The sequence below is a fragment of the Anabrus simplex genome, chromosome 1 (genome assembly GCF_040414725.1).
Source record: "Anabrus simplex isolate iqAnaSimp1 chromosome 1, ASM4041472v1, whole genome shotgun sequence".
In the NCBI taxonomy this organism is placed as follows: Eukaryota; Metazoa; Arthropoda; class Insecta; order Orthoptera; family Tettigoniidae; genus Anabrus; species Anabrus simplex.
Window position 1 is genome coordinate 650,226,050 of NC_090265.1, and position 19,490 is coordinate 650,245,539.

The 19,490-nt window shown below is 41.8% G+C and overlaps 1 protein-coding gene across 1 annotated transcript in view; it reads left to right on the top strand.

The window, feature by feature from the left end:
* Positions 1 to 8,229: 8,229 nt before the first annotated feature.
* Positions 8,230 to 19,490, top strand: part of LOC136857275 (ornithine aminotransferase, mitochondrial) — a 181,669-nt gene continuing 170,408 nt past the window's right edge. The window contains exon 1 of the mRNA XM_067135802.2: positions 8,230 to 8,260. The gene's annotated coding sequence lies outside the window, so the exon portion shown is untranslated. The remainder of the gene's footprint in view (positions 8,261 to 19,490) is intronic.

Consider the following 19,490-nt stretch of genomic DNA (forward strand, 5'->3'; position numbering starts at 1 on the left):
CGGTGCGACGTAAAGCCCCTAGCAAAAAAAAAAAAAACATCTAGCAGTATACCTAGGTAACATCAACATCTAGTAGTATAAGTAGGCAATCATTCTCTATTAACATTAATCGGAGGGAAAATGGAAGAAGTCCGACACTTCAAAGAATGAAGGTACCGGTATCTGCAAAGGGTAGACAGGGGTTATGAAAGACTCCCTTGGCCTTAACATGAATCAGAGGCGGGAAAAAAGAAGGAAGAGATCCGACACTTCGAAAAACGAAAGTATCAGCCAAAGAAAGACAAGTGCCACGAAGGGCGTGAAAATGAGACTCCCTATATAGATCTCACTACCTATAGTATCGTCGGGGTCAGAAAAGGCAATAATTGATCAAGGGAGGTCGGATATGATAGATGGAAGTGAGGAATCTGGCGCAAGTAAGTGGAAGCAATGCCAGGACTCGGCTGAGGGCTCTGTGGTCGCCAACCCCCGCTCTCAACTTCAGAGCCCTTGAGGCTTAATGTCAGCGTTTCTCCACCTTCAGATCCTTAGATGAACTTTTATGAAATTGGCTAGAAAGTCTACAAAAGGACTGAGCTTTGCAGGCCAAAATGGTGGTGGTGATTGTTTTAAGAAGTGGGACAGCTCGGTAACCAACCATCCTCACTTAAAACTAGGTAACCAGAAGAGAAAAAAGACGTCCGACACTTCAAAGAATGAAAAAAAAAATAGGCAAAAGAAGGGCATGAAAATGAAAGGCTCCCGTAGGCTTCGCAAACTTCATACCTTCGGAGTCAGAAGAGAACAAGAGTGGAACACCGGAGGTCGGATATGAAAGAAGAAAGTCGGACAAAAGTAAGTGGAAGCAATGCTAACTCAGCTATGTGCCCGCGGTTGCTAATCGACATTCCCAAAACGACAGCCTTTGGATGTATTTTACAGCCCCTACTCACAGGGAGAAGCTCATTAGCCATTTTAATTTTAAAATATGTACATTTTTCAAAGTAAGGAAGGATTGTGCACATTATTTCAAGCGAATTCTAGGAGTAAAATATTCATGATAGAAGACTTTTGTTTTATAAAGAGGGATGGGAAGGGGAAATCTATGAGAGCATCTTGTAGAATGTTTGAATTTGCGATTTCCTCACCACTAGTAGAATTTTTCCGCGAATATCACAAGTTATTTCAATAGATGATTAGCCTATCTGTCCAATCCTTTTGTAAATGGGATTTTTATGCCAATGGCATATCTTGTTAACTCCCTCCCCTGTTTGACAAGGACAATTTCAGTCTCGTCCAGGTGCAGAGCTGGGAAGTAATTGAGTAAAAGCAACCGAATTACTCTTATAACAAATCTGTTTAGAAAATTTTACTTGCATTCGTTACTTTTTACAACATGTAACTTTTAATTGTAGTTTCTTCTTATTCTTCTTCTTATTCTTCTTAATCTGTTTACCCTCCAGGGTTGGTTTTTCCCTCGGACTCAGCGAGGGATCCCACCTCTACCACCTCAAGGGGCAGTGTCCTGGAGTTTCAGACTTTGGGTCAGGGGATACAACTGGGGAGAATGACCAGTACCTCGCTCAGGCGGCCTCACCTGCTATGTTGAACAGGGGCTTTGTGGGAGGATGGGAAGATTGGAAGGGATAGACAAGGAAGAGGGAAGGAATCGGCCGTGGCCTTAAGTTAGGTACCATCCCGGCATTTGCCTGGAGAAGAAGTGGGAAACCACAGAAAACCACTTCGAGGATGGCCGAGGTGGGAATCGAACCAATCTCTACTAATTTGACCTCCCGAGGCTGAGTGAACCTCGTACCACTTTTCAAATTTCGTGACAGAGCCGGGAATCGAGCCCGGGCCTCCTGGGGTGGCAGCTAATCACGCTAACTACTACACCACAGAGGCGGACAATCGTAGTTTACTTCTATACTTCTATACTAATATTATAAAGAGGAAAAATTTGTTTGTTTGTAACGAATAGGCTCAAAAACTACTGAACCGATTTTAAAAATTTCTTCGCCTGTGAGTAACATGGGCTGTATTTTATTTTCGAAACAATTCGATGTGGGGGGCACGGGGGGAGGGCGGAGATATAAGAATAATGGGCTATAGGCAAAATATCGAATTTGTCGTATAAGGACGAGACAAAGCTCAATTTAATCCTCTTGACGTAAAGAACAAAACGCGGTAAGCCCTACGGGCCCGAAAACCATGTTTTAAGGCCCTAAAACCAACCGTTACGTAAATATTGGCACCACACTACCCCTGCTCTAGGAATCGGATAAAGTAATGAACTGCCGTAACCATGGCAACGTCAGCTCCAGGATTCTACAGCAGCGAAATCAATAAATCACAAAAACCTAACATGTTACAGACATGAAAATTGATAATTGGAATCCCCTTTAAAAATAAAAGAACACAAATATTCGTTTTCAGAAAATCCACTTAAGGCGGGGTTGGAGGGGAGGGTGAAAAGAAGTGAGGAAGGAGTTGAATTACACTGACTGACAGAGCAAATGCAACACCAAGAAGGAGTGGTCAGAACTTTATGCCAATTGCAGGGTAGACTGACGTCACTGAGGTATGCTCATGATGTGAAATGCGCCGCTGTGCTGCGCACGTAGCGAACGATAAATGGGACACGGCGTTGGCGAATGGCCCACTTCGTACCGTGATTTCTCAGCCGACAGTCATTGTAGAACGTGTTGTCGTGTGCCACAGGACACGTGTATAGCTAAGAATGCCAGGCCGCCGTCAACGGAGGCATTTCCAGCAGACAGACGACTTTACGAGGGGTATGGTGATCGGGCTGAGAAGGGCAGGTTGGTCGCTTCGTCAAATCGCAGCCGATACCCATAGAGATGTGTCCACGGTGCAGCGCCTGTGGCGAAGATGGTTGGCGCAGGGACATGTGGCACGTGCGAGGGGTCCAGGCGCAGTCCGAGTGACGTCAGCACGCGAGGATCGGCGCATCCGCCGCCAAGCGGTGGCAGCCCCGCACGCCACGTCAACCGCCATTCTTCAGCATGTGCAAGACACCCTGGCTGTTCCAATATCGACCAGAACAATTTCCCGTCGATTGGTTGAAGGAGGCCTGCACTCCCGGCGTCCGCTCAGAAGACTGCCATTGACTCCACAGCATAGACGTGCACGCCTGGCATGGTGCCGGGCTAGAGCGACTTGGATGAGGGAATGGCGGAACGTCGTGTTCTCCGATGAGTCACGCTTCTGTTCTGTCAGTGATAGTCACCGCAGACGAGTGTGGCGTCGGCGTGGAGAAAGGTCAAATCCGGCAGTAACTGTGGAGCGCCCTACCGCTAGACAACGCGGCATCATGGTTTGGGGCGCTATTGCATATGATTCCACGTCACCTCTAGTGCGTATTCAAGGCACGTTAAATGCCCACCGCTACGTGCAGCATGTGCTGTGGCCGGTGGCACTCCCGTACCTTCAGGGGCTGCCCAATGCTCTGTTTCAGCAGGATAATGCCCGCCCACACACTGCTCGCATCTCCCAACAGGCTCTACGAGGTGTACAGATGCTTCCGTGGCCAGCGTACTCTCCGGATCTCTCACCAATCGAACACGTGTGGGATCTCATTGGACGCCGTTTGCAAACTCTGCCCCAGCCTCGTACGGACGACCAACTGTGGCAAATGGTTGACAGAGAATGGAGAACCATCCGCACTCTTATTGACTCTGTACCTCGACGTGTTTCTGCGTGCATCGCCGCTCGCGGTGGTCCTACATCCTACTGAGTCGATGCCGTGCGCATTGTGTAACCTGCATATCGGTTTGAAATAAACATCAATTATTCGTCCGTGCCGTCTCTGTTTTTTCCCCAACTTTCATTCCTTTCGAACCACTCCTTCTTGGTGTTGCATTTGCTCTGTCAGTCAGTGTATTTATATGAGGATACATATATCTCAAAAAATGATGTTACAGACTTTAAAATTGGTACTTCGAATCTCCTTTAAAAATGAACACGCTCTTTTTGGAAAATCCACTTAAGGGAGTGAAAAGAATAAAAAGCGGAGGATTTTTTAAAATGAGTATCTTCTTCTTCTATCGCTTTACCCACACCTGTGGGGTTGCGGGTGCGAACTGTGTCGCACATGTGGATTTGAGCCGGTTTTACGGCTGGATGCCCTTCCTGACGGCAACCATATGTGTAGGGATGTAATCTATACTTCTATACTAATATTACAAAGAGGAAAATTTTGTATATTTGTTTGTAACGGCTAGACTCAAAAACTACTGAACCAATTTTAAAAATTACTTCACCTATAGAAAGCTACATTGCCAGTGAGTAACATGGGCTGTATTTTATTTTCAAAACAATTCGAAGGGGGGCGATGGGGGAGATATAAAAATATTAAAATAATAGGCTAATATAGGCGAAATCGAATTTGTCGTACAAAGACGAAACAAAGCTCCTTTTAAGCCCCTTGACGCAAAGAACAAAACTCGGTAAACCCTTCGGGTCCGAAAACCATGTTTTAAGGCCCTAAAACCAACCGTTACGGAGATATTGGAACCACACTACCCCTGCTCTAGGAATCGAATAAGGAAACGAAAAGCCGTAACCATGGCAACGTCTGCTCCAGGATTCTACAGCAGCTAGATTATGCATGTACGTTTGGGCATAGCTGCCAACCAAAATTGATACACATATGACTTACTATCTGGAAAAAATAAACTGTTGTGTAAGACGCTCATAGCACTCTTTTGGGCGGGATGGAAAGGGAGTGAAGTATAAAAATAATAGCCCCGGAGATCTCCGTAGTACAGTGACCAGCGGTTGCCGACGGGCCTCCGTTTTTACGTACTGGCTTAGGTTTCAGCATTTTGCGGAGTCTGTTACCTATAGTTTAAAGTATTTTCTATCAAATCATGGAGTAGTAGGATCACTGATGTTATTAGTGCTGATATTTTGGTCCACTTTTACGATCATTGTAACCATGAAAACAACCTATATACTGTACACAATTGTCATGACTATAAAAAAATTTCTCAACCTTTATACTCAGATTCGTTATATGTTGTGCGACATGAGTGACAAGCCCTGAGAATTATAATTCTCGATAATTATAGCAGTTTCTTTAATGCATCGCGTATTTTCTTGATCATTTGTAATAGTTACGAAATGTCGGATCAAACAAATACATTCAATAATATTTATATTTGTGGTCCTATCTAGCGGAAGTATACTTACACTAAACCTGCAGCTTTGTGAAGGAAGCAGATATACCGAGGTGGGAATGAAGGAAAAACATGGTAGCATAAGATCTTAGAGGTCGACGCTAATTATGAACTAATATTTAGAGGCCCCCCGTGAAGAAGAAGAAGAAGAAGAAGATACACTATAATTCCTAGCATGACAAATAATTTCTACGTACTTAAGTAAATACACCAGTGATATAAATATCTAATGAAGTCACTCACACCGATAGTATGAGTAACTAAAGCCAGTTTCTGATAACCCGTACGAAGAACGGGTATTTCTGCTAGTTTTAAAATATAACTATATTCGTTACGTTCCAGTAATCGATATACATCGCATACAAGCAGAAACAGGAAGAATTAATGAACTTTTCCCAGTTCTACTGCAGCAGAACCGTTGCTTCACCAGTGCTGGATGAAGTAGTTTCTTATCTCTCGAGTACTTTGAAAAGACACCAAACTTGTCCAACAATATCCATCTCTGCTAGAGATATTCTTAAAATTAAATACAGGTATTCCTTCAATCAGATGGCCTGGAGTGATCACAAACGAAAACTTGTTAATAATAATGTTATTGGCTTTACGTCCCACTAACTACTTTTACGGTTTTCGGAGACGCCGAGGTGCCGGAATTTGGTCCCGCAGGAGTTCTGTCGTATTTGAGCACCTTCAAATACCACCGGACTGAGCCAAGATCGAACCTACCAAGCTGGGGTCAGAAGACCACGTCTCAACCGTCTGAGCCACTCAGCCCGGCACGAAAACTTGTGGAAGGAAACGAACCAGAAACCCACTGATGTAGAAATAAGGAAAATCAAGTGGGAATGGTTAGGACACTTATGAATAAAACAGGACGGAGTAGTTCAAATGCCGATTTTGGGAATGGAATCCAATTGTAAAGAGGGCGCGTGGAAGACCTAGGAACACCTGGAGGTGAACAGTTAGAGAGGACCAGATCTGACTTGGGGGAAAATGGGACGGCGTAAAAGACATGGCTCTAAAACGTACCGAACGGAGAAATTTCCTGAATGCCCTTTGCTCCACAAGGAGAAACAGGAAGTAGATTAGACTAGATTAGACTAGATTTAGATTATTCTTTCAAGTGCCCATGTAGGGCGTCATTTCAGCAAATGTCGAATAATTATGCACTTTCCTCCAAGAAGTCGAGGCTTAGCGATGAGAAATTAAGAATCTTTATTTTACAAAGTAAATGGCAATTGATTTGAAATGCGAAAGGTCACTATCTAAAACAAACATTATGAAAAAAATAAAGAACAATTTGAAAATCCCATGGTGTCTTGTTTGGTCTCGATGGTGGTGGTGGTGGTGATTGTTTTAAGATGAAGTACAAATGGGCAACCAACCTCTATTAACTAATCAGAAAGGGAAAATGGAAGGGATCCACCACTTCGAAAAATGAAGATAATGAAGATATCGATCAAAGAAAGACAAGGGCCACGAAGGGCGTGAAAATGAAAGACATCGTAGGCCTCGCAATCTCACACAGAGTAGGAAAAGAACAATATTTGACCAAAGGAGGTCGGATAGGATGGATGAAACTAAGGAGCCTGGCACAAGTGGAAGCAATGCCAGGACTCGCCTAAGGGCCCCGTAGCCGCAAACCCACGTACCCAAATTAAGAGCTCCTGAGGCCCCCTATTAATTAAGAAAAAAAGAGCTTCTAACAACCAACCATCAAGGTACGAAAGCTCAGATACATCGGGCACATCATGAGAGGTGAACGATATGAACTTCTCCAGCTCATCATCGAGGGGAATACTGAAGGAAGACGATCTGTGGGGCGACGAGAAATTCCTGGCTTAAAGACTTGCGCCGCGGATATGGACGAACTTCTACGCGCCGCTGTTACGCGAGTTAGTCATAATCAACTGGATCGCCAATATTCGTAGGGAGATAGCGTCCTAAGAAGAAGAAGAAGAAGAAGAAGAAGAAGAAGAAGAAAGTCGCCTCTTACGACTGACAGGGGATACCGTGGGTGTTATTCTATCGCCCCCACGCACAGGGGGTTTAGTTTCGGTGTTTATAGCCATTTAAATTATGTTTCCTTGCAAACCTTGGTATGATAAATCTACAGATTGATCATTTTCACGATATTTTAAATATATGTGCCATCATCATCACCGTTGACCAACTCCAGTTTCCCGTTCTATTTTGTTCAGTCCATGAACCATTCTTCGTTCACAATCCGCTCCTAATTCTGACCTCTCTCCTCTACATCCTTCTTCACGAAGTCTGTCCATTTTTCTCTAGGTCTGCCCACTGGTCTTTCCCCTTATTTCTCCTTCATACTCCTTTCTTGCAGACCTGTTGGCACTCATTCTTTTCACATGACCAAACCACTTCAGTCTTGCCTTTTGGATCTTCTGGAGTAAGGGGTCTTCTAGTCCTACGTCTTCTCTGACTTTTTCATTCCTGATTTTATCCCTCCTGGTCTTCTGGATCAGTGTGTGTAGGAACTTCATTTCTGCTGCTTGGAGTTTCGACCTGTCCTTTCTTGATAATGCAGGTAGCGGTTTCCAGGCTGTATGTGAGGATAGGGGTATAGTGCCATACCACTGTTTATTCATTGCCAATAACTATATCAAAGTAAATAATAAAATATTAATTATAATTCAGTCTGTAGATTCCACCCCTTCCCCCCCCCCTCCTTATGAAAAATATGCCGGTGATTTCCTTAAGAATGGCGTTTTGTGAAGTACAGTAATTGTAATTATAACTTTACCGATTACTTGCTGAAAAAGTAATAAGTAAAAAGAAATATTTCTTAGATAAATGTAATTTAGCCCAGTTATTTTTTCCTTGTACTTTTCCCATTATTGTCCAGGTGTCGTCCAAACGATTGACTCACACTATTGTTATCCAGCTATTGTGTTCAGGAATAGGGATGCATATTTACTCTTCATCGTCGCCAGATATGAAGTACAAACACTAGACGATAGCACGGCTCCTCCACGATGTGTCATTTACCTCATAAACTGTCTTAGTTGCTGAACAGAACTCACTGCGTATCCGTCGTTATTAGGCGATCGTCCATCAAGGTAATGTGAACGAGTTTCCTTAATTTCATTTCATTTTATTTAAATTTGTTCGTAAATAACAGTAATTTATGGCATGAGAGAGGGTTCTTCAATTAATTTTTCTTGGGGTCCAGGTTGGTGGTAATATTGCAATAAAGGAAGCTCTGGAGTCAAATATTTGGCTGAGTAAGACAGACTTGGTCCGGTGATTGCTTACTCCGTATAATAATTACAGAAAAGTAAATATATCGTATATGAGTATGAATTAACATTGGACGTCAAGGCATTTTTAACATTTCAACCAGTGGAATGTTTACATATTATAACTTCACATAGTAACAACATTTTTTTTAGATCAGTGATATTGTAAATTCAGTGACAATATGCACAGGCGTCTTTATCCTGGATTTTAGGTAGAGCAAAATATTCATTTGTCACCCCCAGAAACTAACGAAGAGTAATTGCAATTCCCATTCAGGATTGAAGATGCGATTTTCAGAGTTTACGTCTGTTGTAGTCACTCATAACGAAAAATGTTCATTGAAATAATTGAAAACTTTTGAATTTGTGTGCGGAATAAGTAGCAGGTAATTTCTAACTGAAGCAGCGGAGAGGCCTCAGACTAGAGAAAAATAAAAATGAACACTCACTGTCATCTGCGGAGCAAATATGAAACCTGTTCATTCTCATACTTTCAAAATTCTGTACTGTCAATTTTGTGGAGCAGCTAGGTTGAACTTATAAGTCGTACATTCTCTCCAAGATAGTTTTACTGTTTGTAATTGTAATTTGTTCCTCTTTTCTTACTCTTGACATCGTATAAACCGTGCAGATCCGGAAAAAAGGACATCAGGATCCGGATTCAGACCGGAGTCCGCCATTTGAAGACCCCTCGTATAAGATATTAAAATATCGGGCGAGTTGGCCGTGCGGTTAGGGGTGCGCAGCTGTGATCTTGCATCCAGGAGATAGTGGGTTCGAGCCCCACTGTCGGCAGCCCTGAAGATGGTTTTCCGCGGTTTCCCATTTTCACACTAGGCTGGGGCTGTACCTTAAGGCCACGGCCGCTTCCTTCCCACTCCTAAGCCTTTCCTATCCCATTGTCGCCATAAGACCTGATAGGCCTATAAGTATAGTAAACCGAAATGTCGACAGAAAAGGATTCCTGAAGATGTTTCAATCGATGCTCACACTGCTGTGACATGGTTGGTTCTCAAGAAGTCTGCTTCTTGTAGTCTACTTATTTCTTTTATCATTAATGTAGGTGTATTTTGAGGAGTGAATTAAACACTTTTTAACTGTCAATTAAAACCCCCTGTGGGTGCGGGCGGTAGAATAACACCCACGTTATTCCCTGCCTGTTGTAAGAGGCGACGAAACGGGGCCCCAGGGCTATTAACTTGGGGGCGTCGGACCACTTCCATTTTCCCCCCTCTGATTAGGCTAGTGTTAAAAGAGGATGGTTGCCCAGCAGTACTTCCTCTTAAGACAATAATCCCCACAACCACCTGAGGACTCAACATACAACATTGATGTTAGTGTATAGTTATTAACCTTTATAATACCAAGTACGATCTAATCGTATCAATGGCTTAAATCTGCTCTCTTGTTACAGGTCAGATAATGTTGTATCTGTGTCACGGTCTTGTTAGGACTTTCAGATACGTCTTCTTGACTGCATGCGTGGGTTGCCAATCACGGGGCCCCTAGATAATTTCGTCATTGTTTCCACTTAATAGTCCCAGCCTCCTTGCTTTCATCTTTCATCCCCGATGATGTCAGATATTTGAGGTCTTGCGGGTCTTTCATTTTTACGCCTTTCGTGACCCTTCCCCTTTCTCTGGCCGATACCCTATCTGTGGCGTATACTGAGGGCTATCAAGGCTATCAAGGCTATCAGTGAAGCCCAAACCTCAAACGAAAACTATGGAAATCTAAAGCACATTACAATGTAAGCATCTGACACATTCTCTCATTTATCAAAACTTGAAAGCAACGAGAATAACGTCGCTAGCATTTCTGAGTGCAAGGCATCGGAGACGAAAATCGCCGCCTAAGCAGTGCACCCGTCTCCCCTCGACTCACCTCATGCGGCTTGCTGCTGAATGTCCAATTGGTTCGGAGACCGAGGGGATAGGTGTGAAAGGCTTCGCTCCGTCACTTCGCCATGAGAGAGATAACTCAAAGACTCGAAGTTCTCCGGAAGTCTCTGAACGGACACAATTGACAACCTGCGTTCCTCATCGTATAGACTTCCTGACCTCATAGTTCAGAATTATATAGATACCAGAGTGCTGGTATTTCATTTCCGTCTACTTCTGCATCCTTGTAGGAAGACACTGCAGGACTGCTGTGATAGGAGTAATATAATTTTCTTTTCATAGGTACATATGCTAAAATGAAGCAATCTTTCAAGTTGTTGTTTAGAATCGAACCCGTGATCATTGGTCGGACACCACCACCGATCTACCGAGAAAGCTAATGCACCTGTGAACGACGAGTACGACCGCTGGTAAAGCTGTAGAATTCTACATTTTAATTTAATTTAATTTGTTGTTTAAAGGGACCTAACATCTAAGGTCATCGGCCCTTAATAATAATAATAATAATAATAATAATAATAATAATAATAATAATAATAATAATAATAAGGTTTGGTGGTGACCTAATGAGGATGAAATGAATGGCGAAGACGTCATAAATACCCCGTCCCCAAGCCAGAGGATTTAAGAGTACAAGGCGGTTGATTCCAAGAACTGAACCGGGGCCATCGGACCATTCTATCCATTTAGCCACAAAGCTTGTCATTAATTTGCTAAATCCCAGGCTACCATTTCCACTGATCAGGCGTTGAATATTGGTAGTGGCAGAGGCCAGGGTAGTAGCTTGTGAAACAGCCTTGACAACACAGCAGGCTTCTCCGGTGACCCAAAACGTTTAAGGCTTGACATTCACTAACCAACTATCGAAAAGAGGGAAAATAAGTCTAGTGATAGCCCACGTCTTGATCCCAGCATACGCCACTGGCTCTTATTCTTGAAAAGTCGGACCTCTTCCAATGTTTTCTTCTGATTTGTGTTAAGAGAGGATGGTTGCCCAGTTGGTACTTCCTCTTAATAACAATAATCACTGCCATCCGACTGTATGTGCTGTTTTGGAGACTGTGGCAGTACAGACAAATTTATCAGAAGGACCAGCATCAATGGAGATATTTGAGAATTGATTTTTACACCTTCCTCCCCCTCCCCTGTCCTGACGTTTTCTCGTGATGCGCGTACATACATACCAGAGTTGCCAAGTTAGCCATTTTAAAGGTTAGCTATTTTGAAAAGTCATTTGCTACAAAATAGTGATTTTAGCTATTAGCTACAGTGTATTTTTAGCTATACATTTCCGTTACGTGAGCAATTTTAGCTTTCTCCCATGTTAACTGATAAGAAGAAATGAATTAGGAATGACTGTTCACCTTTGCGTAGGTTTTATTAAACAAATCTCAGCATATAGGTATGAGACTATGTTATGTAATACGTGAACGAGGTTAACAATAAATCAAAGAGCATTAAACATCCAAAGAGTTCTCATTAGATACATTACGTATAACTAACTTCCATAGAAGTTATATCATCACATTCACCCCCTCCTCAGAATTGAACAAAGTCCTTCAGATAAGCTGGAGGATGCGGGATGCGACTGCTGCGACGTAGTGGCGTTTCGTCTTGAGTACGAATCGGGGTTCGAAGTGGACTATCAGGAGTTACAGGGATATTGACCTGAGTTGCAGGGCTCCCTTCATTGGAAATCTCATGACCCGCGGTGGATTCACTAGGGAGTGGCGCTGGTCCATCATTCGCTGTGGGAGTGTCTTCTCCTCTCGGTGCCAGGTGCCTAGTAGATACTGTAGACTCTCGGCCGTCAGGATACCGGATTAGGGCATAATCATGATTACCATTTAGGAGGGTAACTTCTTCAACCAGTGGTTCAAACTTAGATTGGCGATTGAAGCGACGGAGTAGCACAGTTCCAGGTTTCAGTAGCCATGTAGGAGTGGAGTAGCCATTGCTACTGCGTCGTGGGTGGCCAAACATGCGCTCGTGAGGAGTAGCATTTGTGGCTGTGCAGAGTAGAGACCGAATGGCGTGAAGCGCTTCTTGAAGTACGGATTCCCACTCGGTGATTGACAAACTTTTATCTTTAAGGGCAAGTTGAATTGTTCTCCAGATTGTCCCATTAAAGCGTTCAACCTGGCCGTTACCCTGTGGATTGTAGGGTGTAGTGCGGCTGGTGGCCACTCCAAACGAAGCGAGAAAGTTCTTGAGATCCTGAGACATAAATGATGAGCCTCGATCCGTATGTATGTAGGATGGGGCTCCAAATATGCTGAAAAGTTGAGTTAGGCAGGAGATGACTGTCGAGGAACTCGTGTCACGACAAGCGAAAGCAAAGGGGAAACGAGAAAATTCGTCAATTACGGTGAGAATGTAGCGATTTCGAGTCTTAGTAGGCAACGGTCCTTTGAAGTCCAGATTTAAACGTTCAAAAGGGGCTGTGGCCTTGATAAGAGAGCCTTGATGTCTGAAAAACTGAGGTTTTACTTCCGCGCACGTCCTGCATGCAGATGTGACACGCCGGATATCTTCTATTGAGAAGGGAAGATTTTTAATTCGTATCCAATGACCCATTCTTGTGATGCCTGGGTGACAAAGAGATTGATGAAGAGACAGTAGTTTTTCATAATCTGTATTATGATTGATGGAACCGACTCTCGAGAGTGCATCAGCAGCTTGGTTATGGTTGCCTGGTCGATATACAATGTCATACGAATAAGGGGATAGTTCCAAACGCCAGCGCATTATCTTCTCATTCTTTATTTTCCCGGGATGTTTTGAATCAAACATGAAAGTTACAGAGCGCTGGTCAGTGATAAGGTGGAAATGACGGCCCATGAGGAAGTGTCTCCATTTACGAATGGCTTCCACAATAGCATAGGCTTCCTTTTCGATTGCTGAATGGTGGCGCTCAGAACTTGAGAGCGTTCTAGAGAAAAATGCAACAGGGCGTTTATTTTGGGAGAGGGTAGCAGCAATAGTAGAATCTGATGCATCAGTCTCGACTGTGAACGGGGCATTGTTGTCTATGCTACTAAGAGCGGCATTTTCTATAGCAGACTTGATATCTTCAAAAGCTTTAACAGCAGTGGCAGATAGAGGTAGTGAGGCTTGACACAGAGGTTGAATTTTTGCTGAAAAATTAGACACGAAGGGCGAATAATGTGAGAACATGCCAAGCGCTCTCCTAAGAGACTGGTGGTCACATGGAATTGGATAATCTCTGAGCGGCTTCAATCGATCAGGATCAGGCCTAATAGTCTTGTTACTGATTGTATATCCCAAGAGTCTGATGCATTTTTGTGAGAAGTAGCTTTTCTCAGAGTTGATTGTTAGATTATACTTGAGGGCCGCTTTTAGGAATTTATCGAGGTTCACATCGTGTTCATCTTGATTTGCTCCACATATTGTGACATCATCTAGGTAAGCGTAGGTATCTGTAAGACCTTCAGCTTGAATGATCTCATCAATTACTCTCTGGAATGCTGATACTCCGTTTGTCACACCGAATGGTATTCTGGTGAACTGGAACAATTTTCCACAAGCCTCGAAAGCGGTAAAGGGGCGATCGTGCTCAGGGATGGGTACCTGATGGTAAGCACTGCGTAAATCAACGGTACTGAAAACTTCATATCTTGCCACCTGTGTAATTATATCGTTGATTTGTGGCAGGGGGTATGCATCCAAATGGGTGAACTTATTAATAGTCCGAGAATAATCGACTACCATGCGACGTTTGTGATTAGATGTCGATACGACATGAACCTGAGCTCTCCAAGGAGAAATACTACTCTCAATTACACCTTCCTTCAGTAGTTTTTCAATTTCAGCTGCAATGAACTGCGAATCACTATCAGAATAGCGACGAGATTTAACAACTATAGGTTTACAATCAGGCGATAAGTTAGAAAATAGTACAGCAGGCTTAACTTTGGCTGCCGCTAGTCCACAAATATGGAGAGGGGCTTTAGAACCTCCGAAATCGAACTGGACAGAGGAGTGCATCTTCATTAAGTCACGACCAATTATCAGATCACAACAGAGGTTAGGCAGGACTGACAATACTATTTTTGAATAATGATGTCCGCACATTTTAATATCTACAGTACATTGACCAATGATTTTAGCTTTATGTGTGGTAGAAGCAAGACCCACTTCTACAGAGGTAGGATGAATTTTTAAATTCAGTTCTCGAGCAATGCGATTGTCTATAAAGCTCAGATCGCTACCAGAGTCGAGCATGCCCGAAATAGAATGTCCGTTAATTATCACGCCTGTCTTAACCTTAGATATTTGAGAAGATATGGAGCACGAAGTGATGACTGACAATGGGGCAGATTGTTTTAACTTGCTAGTTTTAACCGAGGTAGACCTGCAAACTGCAGCCCAGTGTCCACGTTTTCCACAGGAATTGCAAACGGAATCTTTGGCAGGGCATTTGCTCCTGTGATGCCTATGTAAACCACAAAAGTTGCATTTAGGGAGCGATGTTGCCGCTGTGGAATCAGGAGTAATGTCATTTTCCTCAACTGGAGAGTGATTATTTACCTTTCGACACATGTCATCTGTATTTCCAATACTGTTAATTGCGGGTGAAGCATTGTCGTATAAGTGAGAATGCAATTGGGCCTGTTCTAAAGACCGTGCCTGAGTGTAAGCATCCGAAAGGGTAAGAGTCGTGTTCTCTAATAAGCGTTGGCGAATAACAGGACTGACTAATCCTCTGATAAACGCATCTCGTATGCAGTCGTCACAATTAGTTTCAGCAGTCACAGCTTTAAACTGGCAATCTCTGCTGAGAATTCTTAGCGATTCTAGATAGCGGTCGATTGATTCATTAGGTTGTTGCCGCCGAGTAAATAGTTGATGTCTAGCGAATATTTCGTTTACCGGCTTGACATATAAGTTCTTAAGAATAGATATTGCATCATTATAAGAACGGCAACGACTTACGTGTTCGTAGATTGCAGGAGATATATAGTTTATTAGCAGACGGAGCTTTTGCTCTTCTGTAGCATCCGGAAATTCTCTTAGGAAGTTTTGAAATGTTTGGGACCAATGATTCCAGCGAGTTGTGGCTGTTGACGAATCTGGATCCAAGTCGAGTATAGTTGGTTTCAGGTGGTGTTGCATTAGATTTGTTTAATAAATTGATAAGAAGAAATGAATTAGGAATGACTGTTCACCTTTGCGTAGGTTTTATTAAACAAATCTCAGCATATAGGTATGAGACTATGTTATGTAATACGTGAACGAGGTTAACAATAAATCAAAGAGCATTAAACATCCAAAGAGTTCTCATTAGATACATTACGTATAACTAACTTCCATAGAAGTTATATCATCACATTAACACTTTTCTTTACGATTCATGGATTTCTTTGTGAAATAAAAGCAAAGTTGTTTAAGATGACATGCACAATGCGATTTCAAAAAAAGCGACCAATCCCTTCACCTTCCACAGCACAAGAGAAATATAGTCTGATGAAAAACGAGTCAATCGACATATCTGTTGAAGAAGTTTTGGCCGTTGGTGTGCGTTTTTTCAGCCGCAGTCAGTAGCGGCGATTGGGAATTAGAAGTGGGGGGAGGGGGGTTGTACAGACAACAAAAAGTACCCGGGTTTGTGGGATATAGCTGAAGGGGAGGGCTGGGGTTGGGGGTAGTAGTGTATATACATCAAAACTGAAAAAAAGAAAAAAAGAAAAAAAAAAGCTACACCCAATGTTAAGTTTGTTGATGCTCTCTGAGCGAATTTCGACAGGAAGGTAAAGGTTGACAGTTTACCAACTTAAATGCGGTAATAATACTTTTTTGCTTTGTTTGAGATTTTGATTCAATACCATACAATAAAACTTTCACCAAAAGGAGTAAAATGTAATGGTTTCTCCACAAAGTGGAGGGGCGACTGCCCCCCTCGCTACTGGTCGCAGTCCCAGTAAAGTGGTATCCACATTCCTTGCCACTGGGGAACTTGAACGTAGGAGTGCTGATAGTATAGCGAAAAGCATCCTACGCCTGCTCACAGAAATAAATTTGAACTCTATTAGCTTCATTCACTCATCGCGGGGGAAAACCTGATAGGTCAATTTTTGCAGTAACCTACTAAGATAAATGCCCTCCACCCTTTCACACTAACAAGATAACTCTTTCGGCCAAATTTTACTTCCAGAATATATTCAAGAATACAAAACAATCCCCGGTAAAAATCAGATAAGTTGAGTCATCTTGATAATATTCTGAATACATATTGTTAATAAAGGTGGCTTCAACCAGGTAAGTCAGTTTGTCCTGTGTGTAGTATATTTTCTGTTGGTATTGTGTGGACGTGGACATTATTGACTTGTAAATGAATTAGTGGTAGTGAATTTACACAGCTGCCTTTTTTAAAGAGAACTGTTAAATCGTACGAGCTAGCAATACACAAATGTGACTTACACCAATTCGGTTTTGACCGGTCCACATAAGAAAATAATGCTTGGTCAATATAGGACAATTCAGTCTCATTCACGATCCAAGGCAGATACTTCATTTATTTTTGAATTAAAATCAAACCAAAACAATCATTTAAAAAGTTGTTTGATATAACGCAGAGTGGTTTGACAACATTTGGCGAATCGGTGATTTCTTATTGTTAACAAAAATCCTTCCCCTGAGAACTTTAATTTTTTGACTCATCTTGTTATTCCCTGGGATGAGTGAATTGGTCTAGGGACAGATAATAACGGAGTGTTTGTTCAACTCAAAGAAAATTTACAAAATATTTCCATAGTTTTGTTTCGATACGTGTGCAATTCCTTCCTGCTTGCAATAAGTCACGCTTATGCGGTGACATGACCAAGTAATTTAGATTATTTAAACAGAAAAGCTTATATCTGGTTTTCATATTCAACTAAAAGGCAAATTGCATATAGAGAAATAATAAATTGTGGCAACGAACCATTGAAAATTCTCCAAATGAGCATTACTCGCTGGATTTCTATAGTATTCATTTATAAGACAATAATGGTGTTAGTCGCATTTTAAATCAGTGCAACGAATTGAAATTACATTTTTATTTTCCTAAACAAGGAGAAAAGTGCTAAACTGTTCAAATGCTTTCTGCCATTTACTGTGACCCACAAAATTTATAGTGTCTTTCTTATTCGAAACCAATTTGGTGGAAATTCAGAAAACCAATAAAGCTTTTGAGGAAGAGAATATTGACTCAACTTGACTTCTACACCAATAATTTTTCCATTAGTCACCTCAATTGAGGGTAATTTGGATCCAAAACGATATCTTGTTTCTGATTTTGAGTCGGCTCTAAATGAACATAGGTATAGTACCATAGCAGATATTGAGTTTAACATTCGCCAAATATCAATACATTTTACTGTAAAATTGACCGGTGTACTGCGGTCATGCCTTCCAAGCAATACAAAAATGATGAAAATTACAAACATGTTTTCTGTCGGGGAAAACCTGAAAGTACCGAAACGTTCAGCTGTTGATACCGCACGTGACCTTGGTGTTGTTTTTGATAAAATAGATTCATTGGTAATCCAGTTGAAAAAGTACTTTCACCAAATAGGAAAATACTTTAATACAACCGAGTTTTGGGTTGAGGTAGATGATGGTGATGAAAATCCCTATCAAGAACTTGTATTCTTGGCAATTTCTATATTAAGACTACCATTTTTAAATGCTGATGTAGAACGTATCTTTGGTCAAGTTAATATTGTAAAATCAAAATCAAGAAACAGAATGATGACAAACATTAGATGCCATTCTGCTTGTACGTTTTGGCCCCAGAAGAACCTAAAGCTGCTGCCATTCATATAATATCCCCACAGGTGTGCTTAAAATAATTGGAACTACAGCAGCGTACTCTTTCGCGCGTGCTTCTAATACTGCTGATGTATCGTCGCCCACCTTTAGTAGTGCGACTGAAGACGAAGAGCAGGATGAGACCATATTTTTCAATAGTTAGGTGAGTTCTTCTAGCCTTAAAAAAATGTATTTCAGTCTATAATTTTAGCCACTTTCAGGTATATTTTGAATACAGTTTAGCTACTTTTTGTGTTCGTGAGTTGGCAACACTGGTACATACATACATACATACATACATACAAACAATCAATCAATCAATCAATCAATCAATCAATCAATCAATCAATCAATCAATCAATCAATCAATACTGATCTGCATTTAGGGCAGTCGCCCAGGTGGCAGATTCCCTATCTGTTGCTTTCCTAGCCTTTTCCGAAATGATTTCAAAGAAATTAGAAATTTATTAACATCTCCCTTGGTAAGTTTTATCAGTCCCTAACTCCCCTTCCTATAAATGAATATTTGCCCCAGTTTGTCCTCTTGAATTCCAACTTTATCTTCATATTGTGATCTTTCCTACTTTTATAGACGCCATTCAAACCTATTCGTCTACTAATGTCAATCCACGCCATCTCTCCGCTGACAGCTCGGAACATACCACTTAGTCGAGCAGCTCTTCTTCTTTCTCTCAATTCTTCCCAACCCAAACATTGCAACATTTTAGTAACGCTACTCTTTTGTCGGAAATCACCCAGAACAAATCGAGCTGCTTTTCTTTGGATTTTTTCCAGTTCTTGAATCAGGTAATCCTGGTGAGGGTCCCATACACTGGAACCATACTCTAGTTGGGGTCTTACCAGAGACTTATATGCACTCTCCTTTACATCCTTACTACAACCCCTAAACACCCTCATAACCATGTGCAGAGATCGGTACCCTTTATTTACAATCCCATTTATGTGATTACCCCAGTGAAGATCTTTCCTTATATTAACACCTAGATACTTACAATGATTCCCAAAAGGAACTTTCACCCCATCAACGCAGTAATTAAAACTGAGAGGACTTTTCCTATTTGTGAAACTCACAACCTGACTTTTAGCCCCGTTTATCAACATACCATTGCCTGCTGTCCATCTCACATACATACATACATACATACATACATACATACATACATACATACATACATACATACATACATACATACATACATACATACATACATACATACATACATACATGCATACATACATACATACATGCATACATACATACATACATACATACATACATACATACATACATACATACATACATACATACATACATA